Source organism: Rhinolophus sinicus, chromosome 5 (genome assembly GCF_057876585.1).
Source record: "Rhinolophus sinicus isolate RSI-liver-muscle chromosome 5, RSI-T2T, whole genome shotgun sequence".
Lineage (NCBI taxonomy): Eukaryota > Metazoa > Chordata > Mammalia > Chiroptera > Rhinolophidae > Rhinolophus > Rhinolophus sinicus.
Window position 1 is genome coordinate 79,777,621 of NC_142505.1, and position 18,742 is coordinate 79,796,362.

At 43.8% G+C, this 18,742-nt stretch overlaps 1 protein-coding gene across 1 annotated transcript in view; it reads right to left on the reverse strand.

Moving 5' to 3' along the window:
- SPOCK1 (SPARC (osteonectin), cwcv and kazal like domains proteoglycan 1) overlaps positions 1–18,742 on the reverse strand; it is a 470,125-nt gene that overhangs the window by 237,401 nt on the left and 213,982 nt on the right. The window lies entirely within an intron of this gene.

Below are 18,742 nucleotides of genomic sequence, written 5' to 3' on the forward strand. Positions count from 1 at the left end.
AGTGAATTTTTTTACACCATGTACATGTTTGTTTCACTTTTTGAAACTGTACATTTCAAGCTGTCAGTTCAAAAGCCAAAATGCCTCCCCAAATTATAATTAACACTGAGCTAAGAAGAAACAAGTTCTGAGGAAATTAAAATTAGACCTTTCTTGAAAAACTTGACAAACTTCATGATTAAGGCAAATAGCACTTTTAGTACCGGGTTGTTTTTTTGGTGGTTGTTTTTAGAATAAACAAGTTAACAGTCAGCTACTTCTCCTTATCATACCCAGCATAAGATAGTGGAGATTAAAACCTGGTTGTGCAAACACACCAGATTTAAACTGACCACAGGTGACTTGAAACCAGAGGTCAAAGCCTATGGTCCAGGGACCAAGGGACCAAATCCAGAGCCAATCTGGCCTGCCACCAGTTCATGTATGGCCTACGAGCTAATAATAATTTTTACCTATTTAAATGGTTGAAGAATTTAAACTAATAATATTCCATGACACATGAACTTTTTACAAAATTCAAATGTCAGTGCCCATAAGTAAAGTTTTACTGGAAGAAGCCACGCCCATCATTTGCATATCATCTATGGCTGCTTTCACACTGCAAAGCAGAACTCAATTGTAACGAGATCATATGGGGCCCTACAATATTTACTACCTGACTCTTTACGGAAAAAAATTTCCTGGCTTCTCCTCTATCTGAATGACTTAACTGAGCCTCAGTTTCCTTACCTGTAAAATAGGTACATTAACAGCCCCAATTTCACAGAGTACTTGTGAAGATTTAACGTAATACTGTGTGACTATCACTCAGCACTCTTTTTTATATTGTTTTTTCACATGTTCACAATGAAATCAAGATTTTTTTAAACAATCAATGGCATGTCAGTTTGATTAGTTTTGGGGTTTTTTTTTTAATGGTATATAAACTAATCTATCTTTCAATCAATGGTATCTGAGATTAGATGAAAGAAGGCCCCAAGCCCATCACATGTTGGTTACCTAATACTTCTGTTTATAATCATGATAACCATTACCTTCACCGATAAGTCCCCACACTCTAATCCTACTCAGGTGGTGATCACCTGTCCCTCGTAATGACTACCCGCTTTCTCAGAAGCAGCCTTCCAGGTCTTGCATGGACCTGGGTCACTCACCACACAGCCTTCCTGCTGCTCCCTCAGCCACATCCTTCCCCTTTTCTAGCCAACATGAGCTCCTTACTCTTATGGACGGAGCCTTGGAAGCCAAGACTTCAGAGAGGTCCTCAGGAAGACACATGGAATAGCCTCGACATTCAGGAATAGGCTATATTAATCTACAGGGAAAGGAAAACCAAAGCAGCCTCAGAGGGACACCATAAGAGAGGGTGACAGTGATATTTACCAGTCCAAGAGGACTGGAGTAAATGCATGCCCCAACTTGATTACTTGAGTAATGCTGTCCAGTCACACTCACCTGTATTAGCTCACTGACTCTCCCAACAATTCTGTGGGTTAGGTTTCACTATACCCATTCTATAGACAATGGAAACTGAGGCCCAGAGAAGTCATGTGACATATCCCAGATCCCAGCTAATGGAATGGCAACACCACAGAGCAAAGTACCATCTTCTTTCCTTTTCACCAGTGGTTCTCCAACGTGAGCATGCCTCAGAATCACCCAGGGGCTGCTTCTTGGTGACACGGATTGCTGGGTACCATACCCATAGTCTCCCGTTCAGTAGGTCTGAGGTGAGGCTGGAGAATTTGCATTTCTAAAAAGTTCTCAAGCAATGCCATGCAGCTCTTCTGAGGCCCACACTTCGAGAATCACTGAGTCATTGAAAAAATAAAGCACTGACCCCTCATCATTTTTCCTACCTCCTGCTCCCTGAAGCAAATCCTACCCAACCCCACCTGCCCAAGGAGAACACTGTCTCATCTATTAGCCTCTTTGTCTTTCAGAAAAAGATCACTCCTTCCTTCCCATTGTTGTCTGAATAGGGCTAAACTCCTAAGACCAGGAGCCTGTGGTCCAGTCCTGACTGGCCAGTAATTGGCTGGGTAGTTTTTGGCAAATGATATCCCCTCTATGGCCTCAGTTTCCCCTCCGTAAGTGAAAAGGCCATGACATGATTCTCAAGAGCCCACCCAGCATGACAATAGAGGCTGATGCTCCAAATCTGGCAGAGCAGACGCCCGCCCTTGGGCTCACTGTAAATCATGCAGCTCTCAGAGGGGCCTCTAGGTAACAAATGAACTGGGGACTGACCGCAGGACACAGCAGAACCGTGCCCCTGGTCTGCTTTTGGATGGCTGCATGACACCTGAGACCATGTAGTCAATCAGCGTGTAAATCATTAAAGGAGATGATGGGAAAATCCAGACGCTGTCGTCTCTGCTGAAAGAATGCTTCGTTTTCCCTCAAGGTGTGCTAAGGCACACAGAGGCTCCCTGCCACACCCGCATCGTGCTCAGAACCTTCTCTCTCTCCTGGTGATCAACTCCCTAAAAGCCCAATTAGTGCCCAACTCTCGGGCTCTGGCTCTTCAAAGCTTTGGTTGGGGATAGGGCCGATACAGGATTTCACATTTGCTGTTTCCACTGGGCACTGAAATGACATGGCCTTAGAGCAGGCTCTATACCCGGTGCTCATTATGCTGGTGCTGGGCATCCCACAGCCACGTGGTGCTGAGCTGGGCACCAAGCTCACCAGAATCTAGTTGGGGCTGCTGCCCCTCTAGAGCAGGTTTCCTCAGCCTCAGCACTACTGGCATGGCGGGCAGCATAACTGCAGAGGGCGTCCTATGCCACGTAGGATGATGTTAGTAGCATCTCTGGCCTCGATCCATTAGCTGCCAGCAGCACCTTCCCCTCCCACATCCCCCTCATGTGAAAACCCAAAATAGCTACAGACATTGTCATTTATCCCCCAGGGGGCAAAACCTCCCCACTTGAAACTACTACTCTAGCCACAAAAAGCGTGTCACGAACAGAACCCAGGCATAAGAGCCAGACAGGCTGGAGGTCAAATGCCCCCTCGGCCACCACACTGCCGAGGTGACCTTGGGCAAGGCCTTACCTTTCTTTTACTTTTGATTTAAAAGAGAAGCTCACACTAATTTTCTTTTTAAATAACAACATAAAAACAATACAAAGTAAAATTCCTCATGCTCCTCTCAGCCTATTTATCAGAGATAAATGGTTACAAGTTGGTGTTGATTCAGATATTTTGTATGCAGATATAAACATATGTACATATATAAACACATAGTAAAATCATATTACATACAAGGTTTTGCTTTTTTTATACCTGTATCATGGATATTTTTCCAGATGACTTATGTATGAATAACATGAACCCTTTTAAAAGCTGCCGAATATTCTACTCTGGACATTTGAACCCAGTTTCCCAATTATAAAATGGGAGCAACCATTTTTTATAGAGTTATTGTCGGTGTTAACAAAGATTATGTGTGTATACCGACGCATTTTTTAAAGAGAAATACATAGGACTGGCATACAGTAGGTGCGCAATAAATGCTAATTCATATTTTTTTTTTAACTCTGTGCTTATTTTGTGTCCAATTCTACCCTAGACCCTGGAAATACAAAAGTACACAAGGTAAAGGTAGGTTTGCTTCCAAGGAAATCACAGTCTAGCCAAGGAAACAAACAGCAGATTCTTAAAACTTATTAAATCACAATTCCATGAACTATTAGGAGAGAGTGACCTAGTCTAGGGTCAAGAGAAGGTTTCCTTCTGTAAGTGGCATAAACGGAGACCTCCAGGATGTGGACAGGACACGTGAAGGGGTCAAGAACGTGTTAAGCAGAGGAAGCAGATTGTGGGAAGGTCCCAGTGCGAGCTATTTGCTAACTATTATGATCTTATAGCAAACACTTAAGGGAACAGTCAAGTAGCTCAGAGATGAGCTAAGTATAATTCTTTCTCTTCCTTACAATTCTCCTATCTCCCTCCATACTATCTGAAAAGTTACACCACCCAGACAACTTTCCATTTTGCACACTGAAAGAATCAACCTCATAGAAAAAAGCGCAGTTCTAAGGAAAATGGAAAAGAAACAAAGAAGAAAAGTGTGAATCGTAGAGTCATGAGTGCAGCAGCCACTGAGAATATTCTATAGAAAAACAGCCACATCATGACCAACAGCTGGCATTATGATTTCTTACGGAGCCCCTACCCTGTTGAGCTGATGGTTCAGCCTAACTGTCCTTGGAGGCACAGATGGTCTCTCCCCTTTCCCTTCCAGGGCAGACTGGCTCAGTGTTGGCCACATGTGAACACGAGGTACATAGTAATCCCTCTTTGTCTGAGAGTTGCTGGGTCTTTTCTTTGGTATCTGAGATAGCATGACGTTCTCAACATCGAGGGAGTCATTATGTGATGCGCTAAGGAAACCGCATTTAATCCTGCATCCACTTCCGATTTCCCCAACAATACAAGCTGTCAGATGACAGAAATTGGTACGAGCATGCCTTTTGTGGCTGTGGCAGAGAGTCATGGATGGGGCTCTGTCTCATATTCAGGGACCGGGCTCTCCCTGAGAGCAGAAGACCAGCCTAACCTACTCCTTCAGGCCCGCAGTGACTTCTCTGTCAAGGCAGTGGTCCCCGTGTCCTTTATTCACTCACCCTTACTGAAGCATCTGCCTGTAATGCACAAACCTTTCTTTCTCCACAGAGGACACCCATCTCTCTACTCTGAGCCTCACACTGAGAAATCGCACTGAATTTGGAAATGTATGCCTGTATGTGTGGCTCTGGCAAGACAAAACGTGGCACCAGAGCCATTTGTTATCTTGCCATTCTTGCCAAAGACAAAAGAATCTCCTCAGAAGAGGTTAGTTTCAAATGCATGGAACTGAAGCTCTAAACTGACTGGATTATTACTTTCCTTTACTAGGAATAGAACACCCAGCAATCCGGTCATTTTTCTTTCTCAGTCCCTTGTATTTGCAATGAATGAGGCTTCAACCCAATGTAATTAGGTATCCATGCAAAGCTGCATAGACATAACTTTGGTAAACGGAATCTACCTCAGATGTGCCAACTAGGCAGGCTGTTTGAGGAAACCCTATAGGGAATAATCTCTATTATAAAATAAATTATCACCTCTCAACAGACCTGCTTGCCTTATCATAGAACTACATAAACTCAAGGTCAGACGCAATGTCAGCAGTAAGTACTCCTGGCCCCACCCAATGTTCGGTTGCCTCAACAGCAAACCACCATGCGATCCCCCAGTCCCAGGTGTACACGGAGCGATGGTGACTCTGCCCCCCACCCCCACCCTGAGGCCGCCTACCCCATCCCCACACAGCTTGGACTGTGAAAAGGGAGTAGCTGAACGGAGTCCAAACCCATCCCTTTGCAGTCCCCCACCCACTGCTGCCTGGGCTATCACTTGGAGCCAAACAGAAGCCTCAATCCCCTCTCCACCAGCAACCCAACCAAAGTCCCAGTGCAGCAATCACACCGAAGGAGCTCAAAACCCCATGCACCACGCTGGCACGTGTGGAGGCTGACACACACCCCTCAGTGTCCCCACACCCCACCTCTAGTTTTAAAACTATACATGAAGCCCTTGAAACTATTTCTGGATGAAGAAATCTGTGCCTGGCTGTAAACACAGAAAGACAAATGCTCACCCCTCAGCGGACAGGGTCATTTTGCCATCACAAACGGGGAATTTCTCCTCCTGACTAATCACTGACAGAAAGCAGGACTCAGGACTGACCTCGCTAAAAGCAAAAACTGTACTTATTAGCAGATGCCTGCCAATACTTATACAGCTCATACCCCCCAAATTATATTTTTACCTAAGGGTATATATTTTTATTTTTACAAATAATTTCTGTCAGCAGGATTGCTAAGAAGACACAGGGCTTAAATTGGGCATTTTATGTTGTTTCTGTTGAGTTTTTAATGAGTGCTTCATAATACTGGCTTGAAAATATTCCAGAATGAAAGTGCGGCATCTAGATGCTGGGGCAGTGTGCCCAAATTCTTCTACCACGAGGTCAGAAAACACTTGTGAACTGCACCCTCCCCTGCACTCCTCCTAAGGCAGCCACTGTGCTTACAGTTCTGTTGGTGGCAAAGGATTTCATAACGACAAAATCTCATAGAAATTTGGGGATGTCTTTAAATAAAATGTGACTCTTACTGAGCATGGGGTTTGAATTGACTTTCAGTCTTGGTGTGGAGGAGGATGACGATGCATGCAGGTATCAGAGTTTGGGTTTGGATTCTGAATGTCTGACGAGGACATTGGCTCTAACCGCCAATGGGCTGATGAGAGGAGATCCATTTGCTTTTGTTGATTGGCAGCACGGACTCCTCCTTCCTGCCAGGAAAAGCCCAGAACTCTCTGTTCCCAATGCTCATCTATTACCAGAAACAACACGATCAGAGTATTCCCGATGGAGATGCAGGCTTTCCCTTCCTCCTGGTATTCTCAATTTTACCCATTTATCAAACCAGACTTTAAAAGACTGTGTACTCTGTACTATGTTGGCCTATGACTGAGTTAACTTACAGAACTGCACTTTGGCTGTAAGCCACTGGTGTGCACTGACAGACCTTGGAGGAAGCAATCGTAAAAACTTAACCGTGGTGATATTTACTGTAAGACTGTCAAGGGTGTGGTCCACTCTGACACAGCTCACTTTTTGAGCACTCACTGGAGGAAGGCAACCCTGGCCTCAGTACCAGAACACTTCATACGCCTCCTGCCTTATTTCCAGTTCACAGGCACATAAGGTTGTGTGTTTCCTTCCTTACTTTGGCTGTTAGGAAACCCTGGGGCCAGCTCTAGAAGCGCACAGAAATTTATCGTGCATGTGCTTTCAGTTCCCCCTTTGCTGTAGCTTTATTTATTTATGTTTTTGCTTATATCCAAATATTGTCAATCTATTCATTTTATCACCTGACACTTATATATTTCTGAAAGCTACTTGCTAGTGAATAAGACACAGAAAATAAATTATTTTAAAAAGATAGAAATGCCAGATTATCTGCATTTGGTTACAGACCTGAGGACAGCTGAGTGACATTTCACGTACGTATCTAGAGGGAAGCTGAGCCTTCATGGACCAGGAGTGAGTGTGGCAGAACTCAAGAACGTTTACCTCCATGTCTTAAAGTTAGATGGAAAGAGAGGGGTTGGAGTCAAGTGTGGGCAGGGTTTCTTGGGCAGCACAAACCCTGGGCAAATTCAGGGCTAGAATGTCACGGTGGCTCCAGTGGGCTGAGGATACTCTTTCTGGGGTCTTCTCCCCTTGGCAGTGAGCGCATCTGACGTTTTCCACCTTTTCTATCCCTTTCTACCATCATTTATTTGTTTATTTATTTTTGGCTAAATAAGACCAGGAACAGGCTAGGGCCAACTGCTCATTGCACCACCCATTTCCTGCTGATGGCTCCTCCAGACCAGGCTGTCCCTGTCCGTGGTGCTGCCCAAGCCGTCCCGAGAGAAAGGAAACTCAACGCCTAATGATATCACTCGCAAGATCAAAGAGGCTCCATTTTTGCTTTGTGGCAACTGGTACGTGTCCTAAATCCCTGTGGTACCTTATTTCGTGTGAGTTGTGTGCGTGTAAGAGTGTGGGTGTGTGCATGCGTGAGGGCAGAGGTGTATTTTCCTCTTCTGGAGATTAAAACAATCCATCGAAAGGTGGTGTGGGGAGGCCGCCAAGAACAACAGCTGTAATAACCCCATGAATTGCCTGGGGCCCGCTTCAGCCTCGGGGTTCCTGTGCTCATTACATGTGGCTTCAGGCCTCATGGAATCTATGACGGCCTAGGCAAAATGACACACTCAGGCAGTGTGTCCCCAACTCTGCCAGACACTGCCTGCACCCTCGGGCTCCCCCACTGCTCCAGGTCAGAGGGACCCCAAGGACTCATCAGCCTCCTGAGCCACAGGCAGAAGGCCAGGTCTGACCACGAGGCTCTTGGCTTCCCTCTAGGAGAGAAGCCACAGACAGTCTAGAGACATGTTTGTTTGTTTGTTTGTTTGTTTGTTTGTTTGTTTAATAATGGATTTATTTGCCAACACTGAAGAATTAGGAGGTTTTACACACATACAAAAACTTCATTTCCTGCTCCCCTTCAGAAATTATAAGTCCTGGAAATGCTGGGTCCCAGCGCCTCACAACCACACCCCTGGCCTGTCACAGACTCCACACCCTGTCCGGTGTCCCTGCACCAGGTCTGCCTCGCTGTTTGCAGTCCCTGCTGGAGGAGTATTTCTACATCAGAATGATCTTCAGAGACAATGGGGTAAAATGAAACAGCCTGCTAAAGTAATGACTTACCGTTTCCTCTTATGTCTTAATAAATGTATTTTTAAAAGAAATGGAAGGAGAACTGATTCTGGGTGATGAACACACAATGGGATTTATAGATGATGTAATACAGAATTGTACACCTGAAATCTATGTAATTTTACTAACAATTGTCACCCCAATAAATTTAATTTTAAAAAAAAGAAGAAAAAAAAAAAGAAGTGTCCTATCAAATTTCACTTCTGTAGCCATTGAATGCTCAGTTATCAGGAAACACTCTTCCCATCAGATGCTGCCCCTCCAGCCTACCTCCAAACATCAACCCATCCTTAGCAAGGCTCACGAGTCACTCCCTCTAAGACCCTTTTCCTGACCCTCACCCAGGAAAGGCTGACTGTCCCCTGAACCCCAAGCTACAAGGTTCTATCAGGGCATATCAGACACACTTTCAGGGTTATTTTACTCTCTTCCTCTCTCTCCCCATGCCCCCTCCCCCATTTCTCCTCTCTCTCTCTCTCTCTCCCCCTCTCTCTCTCTCTCCCCCCCTCCCTCCCTGCCTCCTTCTTTCTCTCCCTCTCTCCCTTCCTCCCTCCCTCCTACATAGACTATAACCACCCTGAGGAAAGTTTTTGTCACATTCCTCTTTATAGTTCCTACATGTAACCAACTCAGCATCTACTAAGTGATCAGCTTTTGACTGAACACACTGATCAATTACCTCCCACACTGGATGGCGTTAGTGGGCACATCAAAAACCTCTAAGAGCCCTGCAAAGCTGAGAATCCTGAACAAAACGTCAGTCCTCTATCTTTTATCAAAGCTTGATTGCCTTTATTTTGGTCATTGTAGTAAGACTGTATCAGGCATTACATCAGGAGTTTTACTGACCCCTCATGTCAGAGGTGTCATAAAAGTCATAGTCTCTATTTTACAGATTAGGAAATTTAGGCTCAGAGAAGTTACGTGCTTGCCTAGCTACATACAGCTCTTAAAAGGAAGAGCTGGGAATTGGACCCAATCTTTGAGACTGCAAAGCTCAGGGTCTTTCCAATATATCACAATGCCTCTCATCATACACAGTTATTAGGGCAGAATGAATGTTTGATAGGCCTCCAGCAATAAACTGCTATATAATACAACTGAAGACCTTAACAAAAGAAAACCTCTCCCTCTCAAGCACAATGAGCTATGGGGACAGAGGTGATCCTGGCAGTGTTTCTGCAACCAGCTATCTCCCTATTGTGAAAATGCTCTAATCCACTCGACAGTCTCAAATGAGGAAAATTTAAACAGCATTATTGATCGATTTTAAAATTCAACTGACTTTTTCCCTATTGAGAATTTCCTCAAACCAAGGCTGTTTCATTAGGACTCAACAAATACAATATAATTAATTCAGGGGCTGTTGTTCTAGCAGGTGGAATAGCAGGAAGGATTTTTTTTTTCTTTTTATAAAACTAACACTACATTTCACATATATGGGGGAAAGGTAATAAACATGTCTTTAAAATGGATGTGTTTGTGCTAAAAGAACCTCTTAAGCATAGTAATAGAAGGCTACAGTGCCCCATAATTGCAAGGAAAATTTTACTACCCTTCACGATCCCCTATTTTACTACCCTCCACAACCCAGAATGGCTGTTGCTCCTTGGTTCTAGAGGCACTGGGAGGTCCTAGAGAAGCCATGGGGAAGCCAGAACATAACGCTGACACAGCCATTGGCACCTCATGAAGAAACGGCGCCCACACAGACAGAGCTGACTGAGCTGGGAAGAAACTGAGGTTTACTGAGCACATACCACACACCAACTCCAGGCCTTCACAAACATGATCTCACTCAATCCTCACAAACACCCCACATGACAGATATTGCAGCCCCACTTTACAGATGAGAACATGGAGGCGAGATAAGTCAAAGTACTCAAATGTATGCAGCGAGTTAACGGGAGAGCCAAGACTTGAACCTACTCTTTCCTCTACACCTTGCAGACTCAGGGAGAAGAGCAAGTACCTCCTCCTTGGGCCTTTTCTGCTTTTTATTGTGAGCCCCCCTCCCTAGTCCTGATGTTTAAAAGGCCCATTTAATTTCATTGGTTTTATTGAAGTTACATTACTACCTCGTTGGTTAAACTGCAACCTTTGACATAAGAGCATCAGGCTTCACATTTTTTCTACTTTTATGAGGAAAACATAAAAAGACTCTACACTGCCTGCTTAACTATCATAGATGGGAAGGACCCCAGGAACTATCTAGCCCACCCACTTTATTTAAGAGATGGGCAAACTGAACTCAAGAGAGGCCACGTGATTTGCCTGAAGTTGCACATTTTAATAGTGGCAGAGGCGTGTCCCATTTAAGCCCCCTCCAGAGATGCCCTATGCTCTAGGCCAAGTTGCCTGATGGAAGAATCAGTGTGCTAGAAATGCTACAAAAAAGCAACCCCAACAGCAAAACACATGGAGACCACATAAATGTCCACCAATATGGGAATGAGTAGATAAACTATACTATAACAGAATATTACACACACAAAAAAAAAACCACACAAAAAAATCAAAAACAATATTCAGTAAAATAAACAGGTTGGAGAAAATAATTATTTCTGTTGTACAACATATATGTAACATGTTTGTTGTAGATAAGCATGTATGCTATAAAAGTATAAGAACATGGACAAAAAATTGCATGTTAATGATATGGTCACCTTTACGGAAAAGAAAATGGGAAAAAGGACCAAGGAGGGGCACCCATGGGATTTCACTCTTATATCTGACGTTTTCTTTCCCTAAAATAAGCAAATAGTCAAAGGCAGCCAGAAATGAAAGATAAAAGTTTTAACTTCATGTCACTTCAAAGAGGATAGCCTGAGTGAAAGCAGGAGCACACCCATATTCGAATTAATAGGTTTTCTGTTTCTTCCCTGGAAGAAATGACTTGGAACATTTAAAAGTCAATACTCAAAAAAAAATTTAATTAAAAAAAATTTTAATACTAAGTATTTTATTGTCATAATCAAGAAAACAGAAGAGACAGCAGTGGGAGAAAGTCTAGAGAGGTTGTGGCAGTCTGGGGCAGGTTGAGCAAGAGGAACTGTTTCTATCAGGGGAAGAACAGTCCTTGAATTATGGGGAACGGCAACAGTAAGAGGGAGAAATCAACCAGGTGAAACATGAGGGAACCAGGAAACAATTATTAAGATGCTTCCCACAAACCAGGCCAGCTGCCTCTGAAAATCAACAGCTCAAAGTATGAGATAAGGTGAATAGGTTCTTAAACACAAAAAATGAAATTGTTTAAGGCTGTATGAGTGCAAATCAGAGACTCTTTGTGGGGTGAGGCTAAATTCCCCATCAAGAGGAAAGCAGTGGGGACTTAAGGTTCCTATTAAATCTATCATGTAACATTTCAGATTAATCTGGAGGGAAAAAAATTCCTTTCTAAAGGACAATTTTTGAAATCAACAATCTTGCCTCCCCCATAAGCCCTTTAAAACTACAACAAAACACAAATGCCGAGATAAGCCATGGGGTTCTGGCTCCAGAAACACCGCTGGGACACAGGAAGAACTCTCTCCTTTTGAGTTTTAGAATTTTCACCTTAAAACAGTCAGGGCCTTGGTCGGGATTTGAGCTTGTCAGGATCTTGGTATAACAGATTGCAAGTCAAAGTGCAAGTTTTTCTTCTTTTCTTCTATTCAGGTGAACAGCATGAGTGAACGGGGCCCTTGACTTTCTGAGCTTTATTTTTATCTGGAGATCAATTTCTACAAGTTCATATTCTGCTCTAAAATCACCAGCATCACCTGAGATTTAGTTCCCATCAATTTAGTTCCAAGCGATTTAGTTCTAGTCGCTGTTCTGGAACAGTGATTAGTATTTATTTTACTCCAGAAGAAAAAACATTATCCTGAAAACCAACAGGTACATACTTTACCTGAAACATTCATTTATTCCACATTAACGGAACGCCACTTGTCTCAAAAATAGTTCCCTATGATAAATCCCCCTTCAGCCATTTCTCCTAAAATGGGTTTGTCTCATCAAGTGGAGCTTCATAGCCAAAAAAATCAGTGGGTTCCTTCCTGAGTGAACCATGGCTATAGTACAGAACCTAACTTGTGTCCCATCACTTCAGGACATCTTCAGGTAATCAGAATGTCACACTAAAGTGACGTATTGGTTATATCCATAAACTACCTTCCCAACCGACCAATGCAATAAGAAAACCTTTTAGTCAACACAAGCATTTTGAATAATTCCAATTTTCTTCTTCCAAACGGACTGGCCAAGCAGCTTTGAAACAACTTGTTAGAATTCACTTTCCTTCTTGTTCATTCCCTATTCTGTGACTCCCCAAAGCAACACCTTTTATTTATTTATTTTAGCACAGTATTGTGGTTCATTAAATTCTCTCTTTCTGTCCCCTCCAGGCCCCTTAGTTAACCTTCCTCATCAACCAGCCCCCTCCCTCCAAGGGAAAAGAATCTTTCCTTCAGCACCTTTATTATGTATCATACTGAACGTGTTATCAGCTAAGGCTGGTGGTGCACTGATCTACACACCACAGCCAAGTGGTACAAAAACCGTCACCTCAGCTAAAACTGACCTGTGTAACTTATACAAGCACTTGACGTCTTACAGGTTTCTCTGTTTCCCAGACCAACCCCCTTTCCCTTCCCCGCTTGTTCTTGCTCCCATCCCCATCACCCCCAGGACAGTGGTCCCCCTTACCCATGGTTTCGCTTGCCACGGCTTCTGCTACCCATAGTCAACCTCAGTCTGAAAATATTAAATAGAAAAGTCCAGAAATAAACAATTCATAAGATTCATAAATTGTGCACTGTTCTGAGAAGTGTGATGAAATATTGCACCGTCCTATCCGGGATTGAGTTATCCCTTTGTCCAGTGTCTCCATGCTGTGTACACTACCCACTCATTAGTCACTTAGGAGCTGCCTTGGTTACCCAATCCGTTATATGAGAGAGAGAGAGAGAGAGAGAGAGAGAGAGAGAGAGAGAGAGAGAGAGAAAGAGAACATTCAAATAACTTTTATTACAGTATATTATTATAATTGTTCTGTTTTATTATTACTATTGTTAATTTCTTACTGTGCCTAATTTATAAATTAAACTTTATCATAGGCATATGTATAGGAAAAAACAGTATATATAGGGTTTGGTACTATCTGCAGTTTCAGTCATCCACTGGGGGTCTTGGAACAAATCCCCACGGATAAGGGGGGACCGCTGTACTTACACATACTCCATGCCTGTGTAAGACCTTGGATGGATGACTTATGACAACCTGGAACGTCCCACAGAGAGGCTTTCCTTTGTGTGGTCCCCATTATCTAACACAGCAGGTTTAAACATGGAGCATTTGGTAACTGTTTACAGAATAAATGCCTGAATGAATGAATGAATGAATGAACACAATTTAAGAGTCTGAATCTCTTCAGCCCCAGTAATGAGGGTGCAGGCTATACCACTACCATGACCCACCTAATATAAAACAAGCCAGCTGCAATTGAGCCCTGAGAGTTTCAGAGCATTACAACTCTGAGGGCCCTGAGCGGGGGATAAAAGGAGAAAGACAATCTGAGTGGGAAGGGAGAGGAGCAACAGGGAGAGGCAGCTGAACAGGAAGAGGAGGGAATGAAAAGATCAATCGCTTACTAGAACAACTGTTATCAAGCACTTCCTAGATGCCAGACATATTACCTCATTTCATGCTCCTCATTGTTTTTGCTGTTGCCATTTCCAGATGGGAAGGCTTGGAACCAGAGAAGTTAAGCAACTTGCCTAGAATCACACAGCTAGTAACTGGCAGAGTCAAGTTCTGAACTTGGAGAGTCTCACTGCAAAGCCCAAGAACCCATACTGCGCTTGCCAAAGCGTATCCCACAGAATACACTACTCTCTCGGTACCTAATAGGTGTGATAGGTGTGCGTGGAGTGAAAAAATAAAAACATGTGGTCAAAGCAGAGAACCATGTGATTTCACTGATATGTGGTATATAAACCAAAAACAACAGAAGAACAAGACAAACAAATGAGAAACAAAAACTCATAGACACAGACAATAGTTTAGTGGTTGCCAGAGGGTAAGGGGGGTGGGGGGTGGGAGATGAGGGTAAAGGGGATCAAATATATGGTGATGGAAGGAGAACTGACTCTGGGTGGTGAACACACAATGGGATTTATAGATGATGTAATACAGAATTGTACACCTGAAATCTATGTAATTTTACTAACAATTGTCACCCCAATAAATTTAATTAAAAAACAACAACATGTGGTCAAGGTAAATTTGGAAAATGGTAAGTTAAATGGGCTTCTTTACTAAAAGACTTCTTAGAACTTTTGAATTGCTAATGAGATGAACAGAGTACATGTATGAACCAAACTTATTTGACTAGGGATTTTTTTTCTTGGGGAAGTATCTCACTGGATCAGATCTGCTTTCAGAAGCATAAAGTATCTATTCAACCCCCATTCTGTGCTCCCAGGTTTGCCAGGTCCAGTTGAGAAAAGATACAGAGACCACTGTGAGGACAGAGTCCCAAAGAGCCGTTTCCAGGCTCTCGGCATCACGTGGAAAGGTGCTGGCTCAGGTAGTAGATGGTCATCAGCTGTGACTAGTTGGCTGTCAGCTGTAACCAGTTAACCATTAGCCACTAATACAACTGCCGTGGCTAAACTAGCAAGCGCGGATTGCAGGATGCAGAGAGGCGCGGATTGCAGTTAGCATGGCAGATTGGAGTTGACAAGTAAGGTTAGTTGGCAGAAAAGCGGACGGCGGGTTGCGGATCATGTGGCTCCTGCTTCCTGTGTCTCCAACCCAGCTGCCAGCGAGAATATAGTGGTATGACTCCCCTATCTATGGCTCCGTGGGTGTTCCTTTTTGGCCTCACCAGGTCCTGCGTTCTTATGTGGGGAACGGGAGCTGACACCCTGCATGACAACCACACTCGAATCACCCCAGAGCCCTACAAGCCTCAGCCAGCCCCCTGCATGCAGAGGTCCTCCAAGGGCCTCCACCTCTCCTGCCTGTGCAAGACAGGAAACCACTCACATCTGCCCCTTGCACTCTCAATCTGTGCAGCTTGCCCAACTCTTTCTGTAGATTGTCCGTCTTTGTGGATTTCACAAAGGAAACTACTCACGTTAATTATTCCTTTCAATTCAGAACACATGTCTGTCCCTTCTGTGAGACTTGGCATTAAATCATTATAATCAAAAAGGATATCCTACTCTACCCAAATCTCAGAAAGAATTCCTCTTAGAAAAGCCTGAAGCTGAGGGCGGTTGTACACCACTGATGGAAGCATTAATGATTCACTTAAAGATAAGGTAAAGACATTTTCAGTCTGGTGGCAGGAGGCTGACAGGTGAGGCACTTTTCTGCTGAGTGTCTTGGAGTCAATTACATGATAAGTGCTCGGTCTATGAAGCCCTATTGTTCAAAGTTCGGTAAATATCCTTAAGCAGAGAGAGCAATTACAGGTAATTAACTATTTCTTGAATACAGTGAGTGTCCTAACTATTCACCCCAATACCTAAGACAATTAGGAGCTATGACCATTTCAGAGGTCAACTTGCAAGCTGAATGGTAAGTCTGACCACCTGTGACAGCCAAATTCCAAGGAAATGACCAGACGATGGAGAAGTTCCTCACGAGTCCTGGAGGAGGAGCATCATTTAGCAGGTGTGTCCTGGGCTCCTAATCACAGCTGTTGAGTCACCAAACTAAGTCCTCGAAAATGTTGTCCTTGTCATGTCACGCCTCTGTTCAAAAACTTTCTGTGACTCCCCAGTGCCAATAAAACAAAATTCAAACTTCATGGGTTGGTATGGAATGTCCTTCATGACCTACTGTGTTTCCTCAAAAATAAGACGTAGCCGGATCTTAATTTTTGCTCCAAAAGACGCATTAGAGCTGATGGTCTGGCTACGTCTTATTTTCAGGGAAACACGGTACCTCAGGTCCACCTCCAGCTGCACTCTACCTGAATCCCCATGGGCAGCCTTCCTTCCCCTTTTCTTCCCTTTCATTTCAAGCCCTCTCCACACCCACCGTCACCACGAGGCCCCTTCCACCTCTATCCTGGTGCATATTTGTCATGTGAAACTCTGAAATGCTTTCAACATGTTCGGTTTCTACAAACTGAAAGTTTTCCCCAACCACAAAACCACCGTAACCATGTTTGATTCTGTTTCAGCTGAGGAGGGGAAATGACCTCTCCGTAGCTGACAACTTCCACTGGAATCCAGCGAGTCTCCTATTTTCTGGACGATGAAATGCTCTACATCTTCCACGCCTGTGGTTTATATTTCAGCCGGTGGTGTCAGCGCTGATACAGTAACCTCCCATTTTTATTGAGCAGCACACAATGTAATTGATGACATCTGCTGGGCCTGATATTTTAAGTAAAGGCTATTCTCAGCTCTGCCTCCTCTCCCCGTGGCTCTGTGTATAAATAGCCAACAGCAGCTACACCTGAGGTACAAAGTGGAAAGTGGGGCTTCTTGGCTGAGGTCCTCAATTATAGCCCCATAAAGTCAGGAGGTTTTCTGGGAGGATTTATAGAAGCAGATCCAGCTTGCAAGCCTGCAATGCTAGAAAAAGAGGGGACAGAGGGCAGGGCTGTGCTGCAAATAGTTGCCATCATTCTTTGGACTTTTTGGTTAAGCAGATTTGAAAACCATGTTCTTTTGGGTGCTCAAAGTTTTTGTGTTAACTCCTCAAATCAAGAGAAGTTATTGTTTATATCCCCAAGGGGAAAATGAAGCCCACGGTCATGTGTTAGCATTCCCATATGTATTAGTAACAATAAAAATGTCTTCCCTGGGTAAAGCTTTTGTATTTACTCGCAAGCCCTGGGGAAGAATAAATCTGGCAGTTATTTAGGCAACGTTTGATCCTTATTGGACAAGAACCTATTTCCGGTTCTGGGCTAGAAAGAATCAGCTCACTGCCACTGTCAGCTGAGGCGCCTCCGTAAGCAAACTCCTGGTAGGCACATTGATAGAGGGGTGTGTTTATCAGGCACAAGCAAGGTGTTGCTCTGCATGTGAGTGTTTTTCCAAAACAAGGGCATATCCTTTCAAAACAAATTTTTAAAAATGTTGACCATTTTTGATGGAAAATTTTTAAACTAAATTACAAATACCTTCATATACTTAATGTGATGTATTGTGATGATTCAGTCGTTGCTAAAATTGTAAGAGTGAGTCCTGGGAGGCCACTAATATACATCTAAGCCCAGCCAGATGTTCCCAAAGAAAGCCTTCCTGGCACCTGCTCCCTACGCACACGCACGCACACACACACGCAGTAAGCCCGTCACCTACAGACTCAGTACTTCCCCACACCCCGTAGGTCACAGCTATAACAACACACCCCACTGCAACTGCTGACTGAGTTATCTCCCAACTCCCAACTCTGGGCTCCTCCAGGGTGGGCCCCACAGTTGTTTTGTTTTATGTCCAGAACCTAGCTTGGTGCTTGCGCTCGATGTTTGAGAATGAACGAATGCATGTATGTATGAAAGAAGAGAATGTTGCCCTATTTGAAGGCATGAGCTAAAAGGCATATGTGGACATTTTAATACCAATTCTGCTTATAAGAAAACCCGAGTCCAGAGAGAGAGAGAGAGAGACCCATTAAAATGATAAAGGAGAGGGCAGAAAGGGCACCTTCCGCCACGTCACATGTCAATGCCTCCTTTGACTTCTTTGTGTCAAGTTTACCACCACGATCACGTCAAATACTCAAGCGGCAGAACTGAAGTCACCCCAGGAGCATGAACCTTTGAGACCTGCAGGATAATATTTTTCCTCCACGTTTCAGCATTCATTGCATATGCAGACTTGAAGTAAAATCTACCATCATTTTCAGCAGCAAGGTCTGTGCCACACCAGCAGCAGGGGCCACACATGGGACAAGAGGAAGAGGATGTGATTCACGGCGGTCCTCGCTGTCTCCTAAATCACTCCCAGGGGGACTGGTGGTGACTTACAATGGCACCAGGACACTGGCTTTATGCTTGCTGGTGTGAGTGGAACAGCCCTCCCTCTGAGGACCCAACTTAAACCCAAGGGGTCAGCAAGCCAACTCGGAAACTAATTTCTATTTAGAAACCATGACAAAGTGTTTTGTTTTTGTTTTTGCTTAACAAATGAAATATCGGTGCCTTTGAAAGCCTCTCGGTATTAACCTGTTTCTAGAAAGAAAGTTTCATTTTTATGGCTCGTGTGATTTGGGCAACATCTTCAGGCATAGTCTCTCCCATGAATGAAATCACTGGACTCAGCCCAACAAGGCACCAGGTTAGTCTGACAACCATTTTACTGTTTTTTGTTTTGTTTTGTTTTGTTTTGTTTTGTTTTGTTTTGTTTTGTTTTAACAGAGGCGACCAATGATTATTGTGGTCAATTCAATTACGTTTTT